The sequence below is a fragment of the Carassius gibelio genome, chromosome A23, assembly GCF_023724105.1.
Source record: "Carassius gibelio isolate Cgi1373 ecotype wild population from Czech Republic chromosome A23, carGib1.2-hapl.c, whole genome shotgun sequence".
Classification (NCBI taxonomy): Eukaryota; Metazoa; Chordata; class Actinopteri; order Cypriniformes; family Cyprinidae; genus Carassius; species Carassius gibelio.
This window is the reverse complement of record NC_068393.1, coordinates 4,041,667-4,053,813: the sequence shown is the minus strand read 5'-3', so window position 1 is coordinate 4,053,813 and position 12,147 is coordinate 4,041,667. Positions and strand designations below refer to the sequence as shown.

At 45.6% G+C, this 12,147-nt stretch overlaps 1 long non-coding RNA gene across 1 annotated transcript; it reads right to left on the bottom strand.

The window, feature by feature from the left end:
* Window positions 1-409: 409 nt before the first annotated feature.
* On the bottom strand, window positions 410-11,904 carry LOC127944728 (uncharacterized). The gene is made up of 3 exons (XR_008150415.1): window positions 10,196-11,904; window positions 6,020-8,791; window positions 410-793 (listed from the first exon to the last, which is right to left on the bottom strand). It is a non-coding gene; the product is annotated as an uncharacterized LOC127944728 (long non-coding RNA).
* Window positions 11,905-12,147: the final 243 nt, after the last annotated feature.

Sequence of the window (12,147 nt, the reverse complement as noted above, 5' to 3'; positions counted from 1 at the left end):
CAACGACTGAACAAATGATGGTAAAAGATACTGTATGTATGGATTTCTCATATAGAATAAGTTGTAATTGCCAGGAAATACCTTTCTAATTAACAGATCCATATGAACTTAAATACACAACTAATGAACATTCTCTGTTCTTCCTATTGTTGCAGTAGTGGCCTCCTGTATTCCTTTGTAGGGGAGCACAAAAATAAAACGCTTAACACATAAAGCTGTAATTATGACCTCCAAACTCACATATAAATTAATAATTTGTTGGTCTACACAATTCCCCAGTAAAATTGTGTAAAATTCTTTAAGTAGGATTTATTTCCTTAGGTTACTTATTGCCTACAAGAAATAACTCAAAGAAGTTAAAAGAAAAGAGCCTGGAACAACAGCTAAAACAGATGAAGGACTTTCAAGTCTGTATATCAAGCAGCATTTTTTAATTGATAGGAGCTAACTAGAAGACTCACCCATGAGTAAGGTGACATCGGGGGACTGACTCGACTCTGGAGGGTCAACGGGGACCTTGCTCTGGAGAGTTCACTGTGGCTGCCATCTTGTGCAGTGGCGCTGGGTGGAAGGCCATCTTGGGCAGTGGTTCTGGGCTGGCGGCCATCTTTTCTGGAGACAGCGGCATAGAGTCGGCCATCGTGTCTGGAGAGTCGGATGTGGTCAGTGTATCCCATTTTGAATGATGGTGTAGGTAACTGGTGAACCCTCAGAAGTCCAGGATCTCCAGCCCCGTCATATCCCGCTCAGGCACAGGGTCATCCAGGCAGGTGTTGAATAAGTCTTTAAGTGCCTTATCTGTCACGGTAGGAAATCCAGTGTTTCCTCCGTGTCATGTTTTGTGATTGTTTTTGTACTTACGTTGTCTCCATGTGCTCGTTTAGTTGATTGTCATCACCTGGGTGTTGATTGTCTCGCTCCAGCTGATCTTCATCACACCTCAGCTACTTATACTCACCTCGCTCTCTCTCTGTTGTCAGATCCTCACTCATGTCTTCGTGTCCTAGTTGGATTACCGTCTTCCGTGTTCGTGTGCTGGAGTGGATTAAGTGTTGTCGTCCTCGTGTCAGTGTTCCGGTCTGTTCCTGGTTTCAACCATTGACCACCTTCACCTGCACCGCCGACTTCACCACCCAGCTCATCTCACGCCACCGTAGACCTTCCTTGCCATTGCCAACATCCTGGACTCTCTTTCTCAATAAACTACATCTGATCGCCTGCAATTGCTTCCTCCTCTTTTATCTGTCGTTACAGAAGGATCTGACCATCATGGAAGCAGCAGGCGACCGCTCCCCATCTCATCTGGAAGAATTTCTGCAACGAGCTGTGGGTCGTATGGATCGCCAAGACAAGGCGATAGATGAGATGGGTCGAGCCTTCCAAGCAATGGTGACGAAGGTGTCCGAGCTCGCTCTCCAGACGCAACACCAACAACAACCGTCACCCGCTGCGCCTCCCACGCCACCCACACCGCCGATCGTCTCCGGGGGGATTTCCCAGCCCGAACCACGCCTCCCCATCCCGGAGAAATATGCGGGTGAGCCAGAGTTCTGTCGATCATTTCTGTCTCATTGTTCTCTGCACTTCGCCATGCAGCCCCGCACGTTCTACACCGAGGAAATGAAGGTGGCATTCGTCTTATCACTACTTACGGGAAGGGCTGCCCTCTGGGGGACGGCGGTGTGGGAGAACCAAGACAGCTGCTGTGCCTCGTTCCACGCCCTTTCGGAAGAGATGAGACGGGTCTTCGACCGCTCCGTCGCCGGGAGGGAAGCGGCTCGCCTTCTCACGGACCTACGTCAGGGGGAAAGGTCCGTCTCCGATTACTCGATTGAGTTCCGCACCCTGGCGGCGGAGTGTAAGTGGAACGAAGAGGCGCAGTGGGATCACTTCCTGCATGGGTTGGCTGACCGCATCCAACAGGAGATCCGCGCCGTCGAGCTCCCCACTTCTCTCAATAGTCTGATTGACCTCACCATCAGAGTTGACAATCGACTCGATCAAGCCACCAGACGGAGGGGGAGAACAGTTCTCGCGAACAGACCGGAGGCTCAGTATCAGCGCTCAGATGTTGCGGTCAGCCCACCGGGAGATCATGAACCCATGCAGGTGGGGCGAGCTCGGCTCTCCCGGGAGGAGAGGATCAGGCGGAGATCCCTGGGACTATGTTTATACTGCGGCAGTCAAGAACATCACATCCAGCGTTGTCCGGTAAAAGACCAAGCCCGATAGTAAAACGGAGGCTACTATCGGGTGGGATCTCTGCCAGGAAGACCTCATCTACATCGACACTCCTTCCGGTGAGTCTACGGTGGTCCACCCACGCACTCGAGCATCACGCCTTGCTGGATTCTGGGGCAGAGGGTAATTTCATGGACTTCAAGTTCGCTTGTAAGCTTAACATTCCTCTCACCTCCCTCAAACACCCCATTGCACCCTTTGCTCTCAACGGACACAGACTACCAGTCATCACTCAGACCACCTTACCTGTTTCCCTCACCACATCTGGCAACCATACTGAGGAGATATCATTTTACATCACGGACTCACCTCAATCCCCCATCGTTCTCGGTCACACCTGGCTTCATAAACACAACCCCAGGATCAATTGGCGCCTTGGATCTGTGGTTAGCTGGAGCGAGGAATGTCATTTGTCTTGTCTTTTGTCTGCTGGTGTTAATGTTTCTGAGTCTGTGTTTCAGGGGGAAGCAGTGGATTTGGCTAGCGTGCCCGCGGAGTACCACGACCTGAAGGAGGTGTTCAGTAAGTCTCGTGCTGATTCTCTTCCTCCTCATCGTCCCTATGACTGTGCGATAGAGTTATTGCCAGGTACTTCTCCGCCTAAGGGCAAGTTATATTCTTTGTCTATTCCAGAGACGGCGGCCATGGAGAAATATATATCCAGTTCTCTAGCAACGGGGTTTATCCGCCCTTCTTCTTCTCCAGCGGGGGCGGGGTTCTTTTTTGTGGGAAAGAAGGACGGATCCTTGCGACCTTGCATTGACTACCGAGGGCTGAACAACATAACGGTAAAGAATACCTATCCTTTACCGCTTATGTCTTCAGCTTTTGAGAGGTTGCAGGGAGCGTCCGTTTTCACTAAATTGGACTTATGTAATGCTTATCATTTGGTCCGCATCAGGGAGGGGGATGAGTGGAAGACTGCCTTTAACACCCCTAGAGGCCATTTTGAGTACTGCGTTATGCCGTTCGGGCTAACCAACTCGCCGGCAGTCTTTCAAGCACTCGTTAATGACGTGTTGCGAGACATGGTCGATCTGTTCATATATGTTTACCTGGATGACATATTGATTTTTTCTTCGTCTCTCCAGGAACACGTGCAACACGTACGACGAGTGCTTCTGCGGTTGCTAGAGAATGGATTGTTTGTCAAGGCGGAGAAATGCGTTTTTCATGCACAGTCTGTTTCTTTTCTAGGACACATCATTTCGACTGAGGGTGTTCGCATGGATCCTGAGAAGGTTAAGGCTGTGGTAAATTGGCCATCCCCAGAGTCTCGCAAGGCCCTGCAGAGATTTCTGGGGTTCGCCAATTTTTACCGGCGTTTCATTCGCAATTTCAGCCAACTAGCCGCTCCTCTGACCGCCTTGACCTCCCCTAGTTTGACGTTCAGGTGGTCAGACGCAGCTGAGGCTGCGTTTGTCAAACTGAAAAGCTGCTTTGTTTCAGCTCCCATTCTCGTCACCCCTGATCGCTCACGTCAATTCATAGTGGAGGTCGACGCGTCAGAGGTGGGGGTAGGAGCAGTGTTATCCCAACGCGCATCCTCAGACGGAAAGGTGCATCCGTGCGCGTATTATTCTCACCGTTTATCTCCTGCAGAAGTTAATTATGACATTGGCAATCGAGAGTTGTTGGCAGTCAAACTTGCACTGGAAGAATGGCGTCACTGGCTTGAGGGGTCGGGTGTACCTTTCATTGTATGGACGGACCATAAGAATCTCGAATACATTAGAACCGCCAAAAGACTTAACTCCAGGCAGGCTCGGTGGGCATTGTTTTTCGGTCGTTTCGATTTTACACTTTCTTACCGGCCGGGTTCCAAAAACATCAAACCCGATGCTTTATCCCGTCTTTTTGAGCGTTCCGATCGTACTGCTACTCCCGAGCCCATTTTACCGGGGACCATCATTATCTCCGCGCTCAGATGGGAGGTCGAATCGAAGGTGTTGACCGCCTTAGAAGGGGTAACGCCCCCGGCTCGTTGCCCACCGAACCGATTGTTTGTGCCGGAGGGGTTACGGTCAGACGTTCTCCAGTGGGGTCATTGTTCCAGTGTTGCTTGTCACCCAGGGGTTAGTAGAACTAGATTTCTAGTCAAGCAACGATTTTGGTGGCCTGGTATGGCTCGTGACGTCCACGATTTCGTCTTGGCTTGTTCAGTTTGCGCTATTGGTAAGACTTCCAATCGACCTCCAGATGGGTTACTCTTACCGCTGTCTGTCCCTTCAAGACCCTGGTCCCACATTTCGCTAGATTTTATCACCGCCCTCCCGCCCTCTAGAGGCAATACGGTGATTTTAACCGTAGTGGACCGGTTCTCGAAGGCGACTCATTTTATTCCCTTGCCCAAATTACCTTCAGCCAAGGAAACAGCGGTAGCTGTCATTGACCACGTCTTCCGCATACATGGCCTCCCGACAGACGTGGTTTCTGACAGGGGTCCCCAATTTGTGTCCAAATTTTGGCGAGAATTTTGTAAATTGTTAGGAGCGACTGTTAGTCTTTCTTCCGGGTTCCATCCCCAGAGCAATGGTCAAACCGAACGAGCCAATCAGGATGTCGAGAGGGTTTTGCGATGTTTGGTTTCCAATAATCCTTCGTCCTGGTGTCAGCAACTCTCAGTTGTGGAGTACGCACACAATTCTTTGCCAGTGTCATCTACGGGCATGTCTCCATTTAAGTGTAGTTTAGGGTACCAACCACCTAATTTTGTCAGTACGGAATCCGAGGTTTCGGTCCCCTCCGCACACGCACTAGTCCAGAGGTGTCACCGCACCTGGACCAGAGCTCGCAGAGCTCTGCTCCAGGCTAGGTCGCGCACCAAGGCTAAGGCCGATCGCCACCGGTCGAAGCCTCCCCGTTACGTCGTCGGTCAAAGAGTGTGGCTTTCTACCCAGAATATTCCTATGCGTTCCGTTTCTAACAAACTTGCTCCCAAATTTATTGGCCCGTTTTCTATTACCAAGATTATTAATCCGGTAACCGTGCGTCTTAGCCTTCCTCCGGCGTACAGGAGGATTCATCCCGTGTTCCACGTGTCCAAAATTAAATCGGTGATTTCTTCCCGTCTTAATCCGCCTGCTCCGGTTCCCCCCCCGCCTCGTCTCGTTAATGGGGAGACCACCTATTCGGTTAATCGTATTCTGGACTCTAGACGGAGGGGACGCGGTTTTCAGTACTTGGTGGATTGGGAAGGTTACGGTCCGGAGGAGAGAAGCTGGGTTCCTGCTCGGGACATATTGGATCACCACCTTATAGATGATTACAATCTACAGGTAAAGCAGGCTGGGAACGTCAGGTGACGTCCTAGGGGAGAGGGTACTGTCACGGTAGGAAATCCAGTGTTTCCTCCGTGTCATGTTTTGTGATTGTTTTTGTACTTACGTTGTCTCCATGTGCTCGTTTAGTTGATTGTCATCACCTGGGTGTTGATTGTCTCGCTCCAGCTGATCTTCATCACACCTCAGCTACTTATACTCACCTCGCTCTCTCTCTGTTGTCAGATCCTCACTCATGTCTTCGTGTCCTAGTTGGATTACCGTCTTCCGTGTTCGTGCGCTGGAGTGGATTAAGTGTTGTCGTCCTCGTGTCAGTGTTCCGGTCTGTTCCTGGTTTCAACCATTGACCACCTTCACCTGCACCGCCGACTTCACCACCCAGCTCATCTCACGCCACCGTAGACCTTCCTTGCCATTGCCAACATCCTGGACTCTCTTTCTCAATAAACTACATCTGATCGCCTGCAATTGCTTCCTCCTCTTTTATCTGTCGTTACATTATCATTATACCCCAGCCCTACTGCCATCGTCCAAAAGATCTGAGCTAGACCACCCACTTCACTCCCCTTTTGACGGAGGCTGATTAGGTTCTAGAACCTCCCCCTCTGCACCTCCATGCTGGAGTCCTTCTGTCACAAACTTACACACAAACAGAGAGATCCAATTGCAGTGTTTCTTAGGAGAATCCAAAAATCGTAGTCCATACAGGCAAGAGGTCAATATAAACAAAAGCAGTCCGAAACAAGAAAAACACTAGGGAACACGAGAAAGCAGGGTGAAATAAAACAAGGACTCCATGAAACTGATAGAAACAAACCGGGTATATATGTACAGGTGTAAATGGGGAAAGTGGGGACAGCTGAGTGCAATTACAGTGTGTGCAATTAACAGTGATGAAACTGACAAGGCGTGTGGGAAATGTAGTGCCTGCAGTGGGGTGGTTTTATGGGGAAGTAAGACCACTAGTGGGCACCTAGGGAACACAGACCAGACACTGTTACATCGCTGACAGTACACAGATTCATCTCTTTTTTTTTTTTTTTTTTTTTGGACAATGAATGGGATCACTGTAGGCCTGGTCAAAATCTGGCATGTCTAATCCTGCACCTGCAGAGTTTAGCTTTAACCTGTCTCCTGAAGACATTGATTAACCATTGTGGGTGTATTGGATATAAGTAATAGTGGTTCAATTGCATAAACCAATGGTACTCAACCTTTTACCTGGACCATAGAACACTGCTGTAACAATATTCACTCCATACTCATCGGGAAGAAGGAGGCGGGAACCAGCGCACAATCAAAAAGCATTTTAATAATATTCAAAAATAAACACAACAGCGCGTCAGCCCCTCACGGCGACTGACGCGCACAAATAAAAGCAAACACATAAAATAATATCCCAGGCCTGGTCCTCTCTCGTCCTTCACGGTCGTCGCTCCAGTTTTATATCCTTCCATCTCCTACGTGGGACTCGATACTGGCGGTGGGGCGCAGGTGCAGCTCATCTTCAATCACTACACCTGGCCTCACTCCTCGTTCCCACGCCTCTCGGCCCCGCCCCACTCGCCACAACTGCCCATTGTGACACACCAATATTATGGCTCTCCTAATGAGTGGATGACCTGAACAAGGTGTTTTTGCTTAGAGAGACATATAAAATGTGCACAGTTAAGGGGGCCCAGGAACATAGTTGAAAACTACTATTAATGAGCTTTATTCCCAGGCATGTTTACACATAAACCTTTACTTTCCTGAAAGACAGCATAGACCAGGACAACTAGATCCCCAGATACAGATCCCCTGTAAAGACCTTGTCTCAGAGGAGCAACAGGACAAGACCACAGGAAACAGATGATTCTTCTGCACAATCTGACTTTGCTGCAGCCTGGAATTGAACTACTGGTTTCGTCTGGTCAGAGGAGAACTGGCCCCAACTGAGCCTGGTTTCTCCCAAGGTTTTTTTCTCCATTCTGTCACCGATGGTGTTTCGGTTCTATGCCGCTGTCGCCGCTGTCGCCTCTGGCTTGCTTAGTTGGGGTCACTTCATCTACAGCGATATCATTGACTTGATTGCAAATAAATGCACAGGCACTATTTAAACTGAACAGAGATGACATAACTGAATTCAATGATGAACTGCATTTAACTATCATTTTGCATTATTGAGACACTGTTTTCCTAATGAATGTTGTTCAGTTGCTTTGAAGCAATGTATTTAGAACTGTTCAGCAGCTCCTTTGGCATGTTGAACTCCTCATCTAGCATAGGAAGTACAACCTCTGCTGGGCCTTTTTCACAATGTGAAATGACTTAATGTTATTGTCATACTTCAAGTCCTGAGAGATAATGATGGCCAGGAACCTGAATGTTTCCACTGTCACTGAAGTGCTGTACGTGATGGTGATTGGGGGTCAACAATCACTTCCACAGTTTTGAGTGTGCTAAGGTCCAGCTTGTTAAGACTACGATTCTAATATCCAAATCCATTAAAGGATTTTTAGGCTGCATTAATTAGGTGAACCAGAACTGGGAACACTTCCCATAACAGCTGATGTACTTGCTACATCATTAGAAGAATGGCATATACGCTAATATTAGTCTGTTTCACTCTTAATCCGTGGTCACCGTAGCCACTTGATCCGGTCTGTATCCAGATCAGAGGAATTATTGTGCACAATTTGACTTCGCTGCAACCTGGAATTGAACTGCTGGTTTCGTCTGGTCAGAAGAAAACTGGCCCCTTGACTGAGCCTGGTCTCTCCCAAGGATTTTCCTCCATTCTGTCACCGATGGAGTTTTGGTTCCTTGCCGCTGTCGCCTCTGGGTTGCTTAGTTGTGGACACTTAATTTACAGTGATATTGTTGACTTGATTGCAAATGATTGCGAAGATACTACTTAAACAGAACTGAGATGATGACATCACTGAATTCAATGATGAACTGCCTTTAACTGTCATTTTGCATTATTGACACACTGTTTTCCTAATTAAAGTTGTTCAGTTGCTTTGACACAATCTTTTTTGTTTAAGGTGCTATATAAATAAAGGTGACTTGACTTGACCTGTTGGGTAGAGAGTGGAGATTCGACAGATGGACGAATGGGATGATGGTAGGTCATTCGAAATCCACGCTGCCTGAGCTTCACCAGCACGCCGGGTTTGATGAGTACCGCTGCTCCACCAAATACAACGTTCAGCAAAACATCTGAATAATCAAAATCTGGTAGAAGATTTTGAGGAGTGTTCTGCCGAATGTTCAGCAGTTCATCCCTGGTAAAAAAATAAATAAAATCATATTTGAGAAACAGGAAAAATTTACGAAAACAGTACAAACACTGAATATCCAAGCACTGAGGCAGTCGAGTGCGCCATCTTACTATTGAGGCTATTTTAATGGAATTGCCTCTGTAATTGATAGGTCATTGAAAAAGATCAGCTTAAACTAAAGTATCTTTCATATCCAGTAGATAACCATTTGGATCTACTATGTGGTGAAGGATGGTTTTTTAAGTCTAGAATCATAAATTGTACATAGACCTCTAGACTCAATGTCTCAATATTTTGAGTTGAGGTGACCAAATTACAATGTAGGTGATCTCTATTAATGCATTTTCCAAACCGCTTGTCCTGTGGAGGGACATGTGATCTCATCCCAGCATGTTGCAGTGAAATCAGTTCTGGTTGGCAGTGCCAGGCCTAGTCCGAATTGGCCCAGAAATAAGGTGTAAGGAAGGAGTGCTGTCCTGTACCAAACAATGACAACATGAAGTTGGCAAGTTGGTGAGCAAGCTAATACCATATCGAGGTTGTGAACATACAGCAGAGGATCTTCACACATACATGCCTATACAAATGCCCATAAATACAAGCACACATGCATTTAACTGCCCATACATGCATAGACACAGGGCATTTAGAGTGTAAAAATACTCAGAAGGCAATACAACGTGCCTACTAGGAACTTGTAAATCAATAGCTCTTCCCCGATTGAACTGTGAATATCCACACTTAACCACCAACTGGTTTCGAAGACTGCAACCCATTTTTCTCAAACCAGAAAATGACAGATCTCACGCCACTCTCGAGACAGATTTGTTTTAAGCTCTCTACTTTGCTCTCTGGACTCCCAAACAGAAGCATGTCCAAACATCTGGATCTCATCAGCGTTTTGAAAACAAATTGCTGCTACTATTCCCAAACTACTGCCACCGAACTCACTACATTTAACAAACCATCCTCTGTCTCATCCTCTGAGTGTGTGAAGGGGATGTATATACAGAAAGATGAGAAATACTGTTTTGAAGCCAAACATATCAAACACTTTCAAGGCTGAGGATGTGTGTTAAAAGTATAAGAAGGGATTCATTTATACTCAGTGGAACAAAATCAACTACTGCTAAAACAACAACACATTAGGCTCCAAATTCAGTCCAAATATGACTTTCAAGCATTGTTGTCTGCGTGGGCCAGAAAGCAAATTAATGCCAGCACAAGGCACCACAAGCCATAGCAGAGTGCTCCATTTTGTCCACTTCAACTGGCACCCAGCCAGAGCATTTGAGAAATGATACAGAGGGATGATAGTGAGGAGAACAGTTGTTTGTAACTGAAAAGAATTTACTTTGTCAACCAATATGTTAAAACTTCCACAAGCATTCTCTCTCACACACTCACATATCTTTGAACCCCTGCTTGGGAAGTGTCCTTGGCTCGTTATTGTTTTTCACGGTGATTCCCGAAGTCCGCCCACACTGCCCACCATGCAGAGACCTTCTGTTCCACCACAAGCTGCCCACTGCAATTCAACACACACACACACACACACACACACACACACACACACACACACACACACACACACACACACATTGATAGACATAATTTGTCTCATGCTTACACCCTTTAACATTCACATGCATGTATTGACCATTTTTTCAAAGTACGCAAATTTGTTCTGTGAAGTACATTTTGCTGAACCAGGCAAAATCAGTAAATGCCACATTATTTTTAGGATGCAGCTAGTTTATTCCAGAGCCACCAGTCCAGATGACAGGTAGTTGATGCAACTGAAGCTGATTTCATTGATTGTATCATTTCCCCACTTAAAGATCAACTCTTGAAAAAGGAGTGGAGTGGGGGGTTATTATTATGTTAACTGGTGGTCTTGTTGGTTTAAAAATTAGAATAAAAAAAATTAATTGAACTAGAAATTATCTGTTAAATGGAACATTACATGTGTTAAATTGATTGTTCTGAAACTGAAATTATTGCCTTTTGCCTAGGTCTAATAAACAATATTATTGAGCTGTGTTTGTTTTTACATTTACAGCAACTGCTCTTAATACTTTGACTTTGTACATTTCCATGGTTTCAAACCACTGATTCCCCAATCTCGTTCTCCTTCACCTCCTCCCTTCTCGATTTCTTCCCTCCGTCTACACGCAGACAGCGGTTGATATCCTGTTCTGACCGCAGTCGACACTGCTCCATAACTCCACCCTGCAGACAGATACTTACATGCAGCATGACTGGAAGTGAAAGAAGGAACTTCCTGCCTCTTCCTCTGTTCACCGGGTTTGGTCACTCATGTGAGTGATGTGTGCTCAAGGGTGGGTATGTGCACATTCTGAATTTATAAGACAGTATGTTACCGTTTCCATGGAATAAAGTCATCTACTCGTTCTAGTTACAACTGGCTCTGGTCTGCCTTATATTTGTATCATGTGCCTCTGAGCAGGACAATACCAGTTCTGTCCTTGAAGTGCCAGCTATTTTATTATCTTGAAATGTAAACTGCCTTAATACAACCATGTTGGGAAAATCTCAAACGTTTGTACTCAACAGCAATAAGGTTAATTAAAGATCAAATTTAGGTCGTTGCTCAAGTGCCTTCTTATGCATTTTTCTCCTAAGAAACAGACCATAATAATCTCACATGCTGTTTATTAGAGACAGATTTAAAGGAGGCAGGGGACAACCCTATGCTGTAATTTTTAAAACGTTTTTAAATTGTCATGTCAATACTTTAGTCTAGCTAAAGTAATACCTTTCAATTGGTTGTGACAAACCTAGATAATGTCATTGTACCTCACTTTGTGCAGCATCCAACCACATTAATTTGACTCCAGTTGCACTGTACTGAATCTTTCAAATATTAGATGACACATTTATAGACAGATGAAGACTTTTGCTCAGCTATGCAAAATTACAGTCGCTTGATAATTACGGATCTTGTTGCAGCATGACAAATGAACATTTGAGAGAAATAGGCTGAGTTTTATTTTCAGAATTCAGAATGAAATTATATAAAGTTGGTGTTAGGCATCCTAATTTGGGCCAGTGTGAGTTTGGACATTCCCTATCCCCCCCTACCCAAATCTATGTTTACATATGTCTTGTCTAATAAAATTAACAAGTCACATATTGTATAATAAAACTAAATATTTCATATCAAATTATTTTGAGAGCAAATTATTGATATTGTTTTTTAAAGGTTGGTGCTCTTAATACACTTTAATAATCATCTTAGATTAGTCTAAAGTTTTCCAGGGAATAAATAAATACAATTTCTGAGATGAATGTCTAAGATATTTTACATATCAGATAAACCAGACTTTGCGTTGACC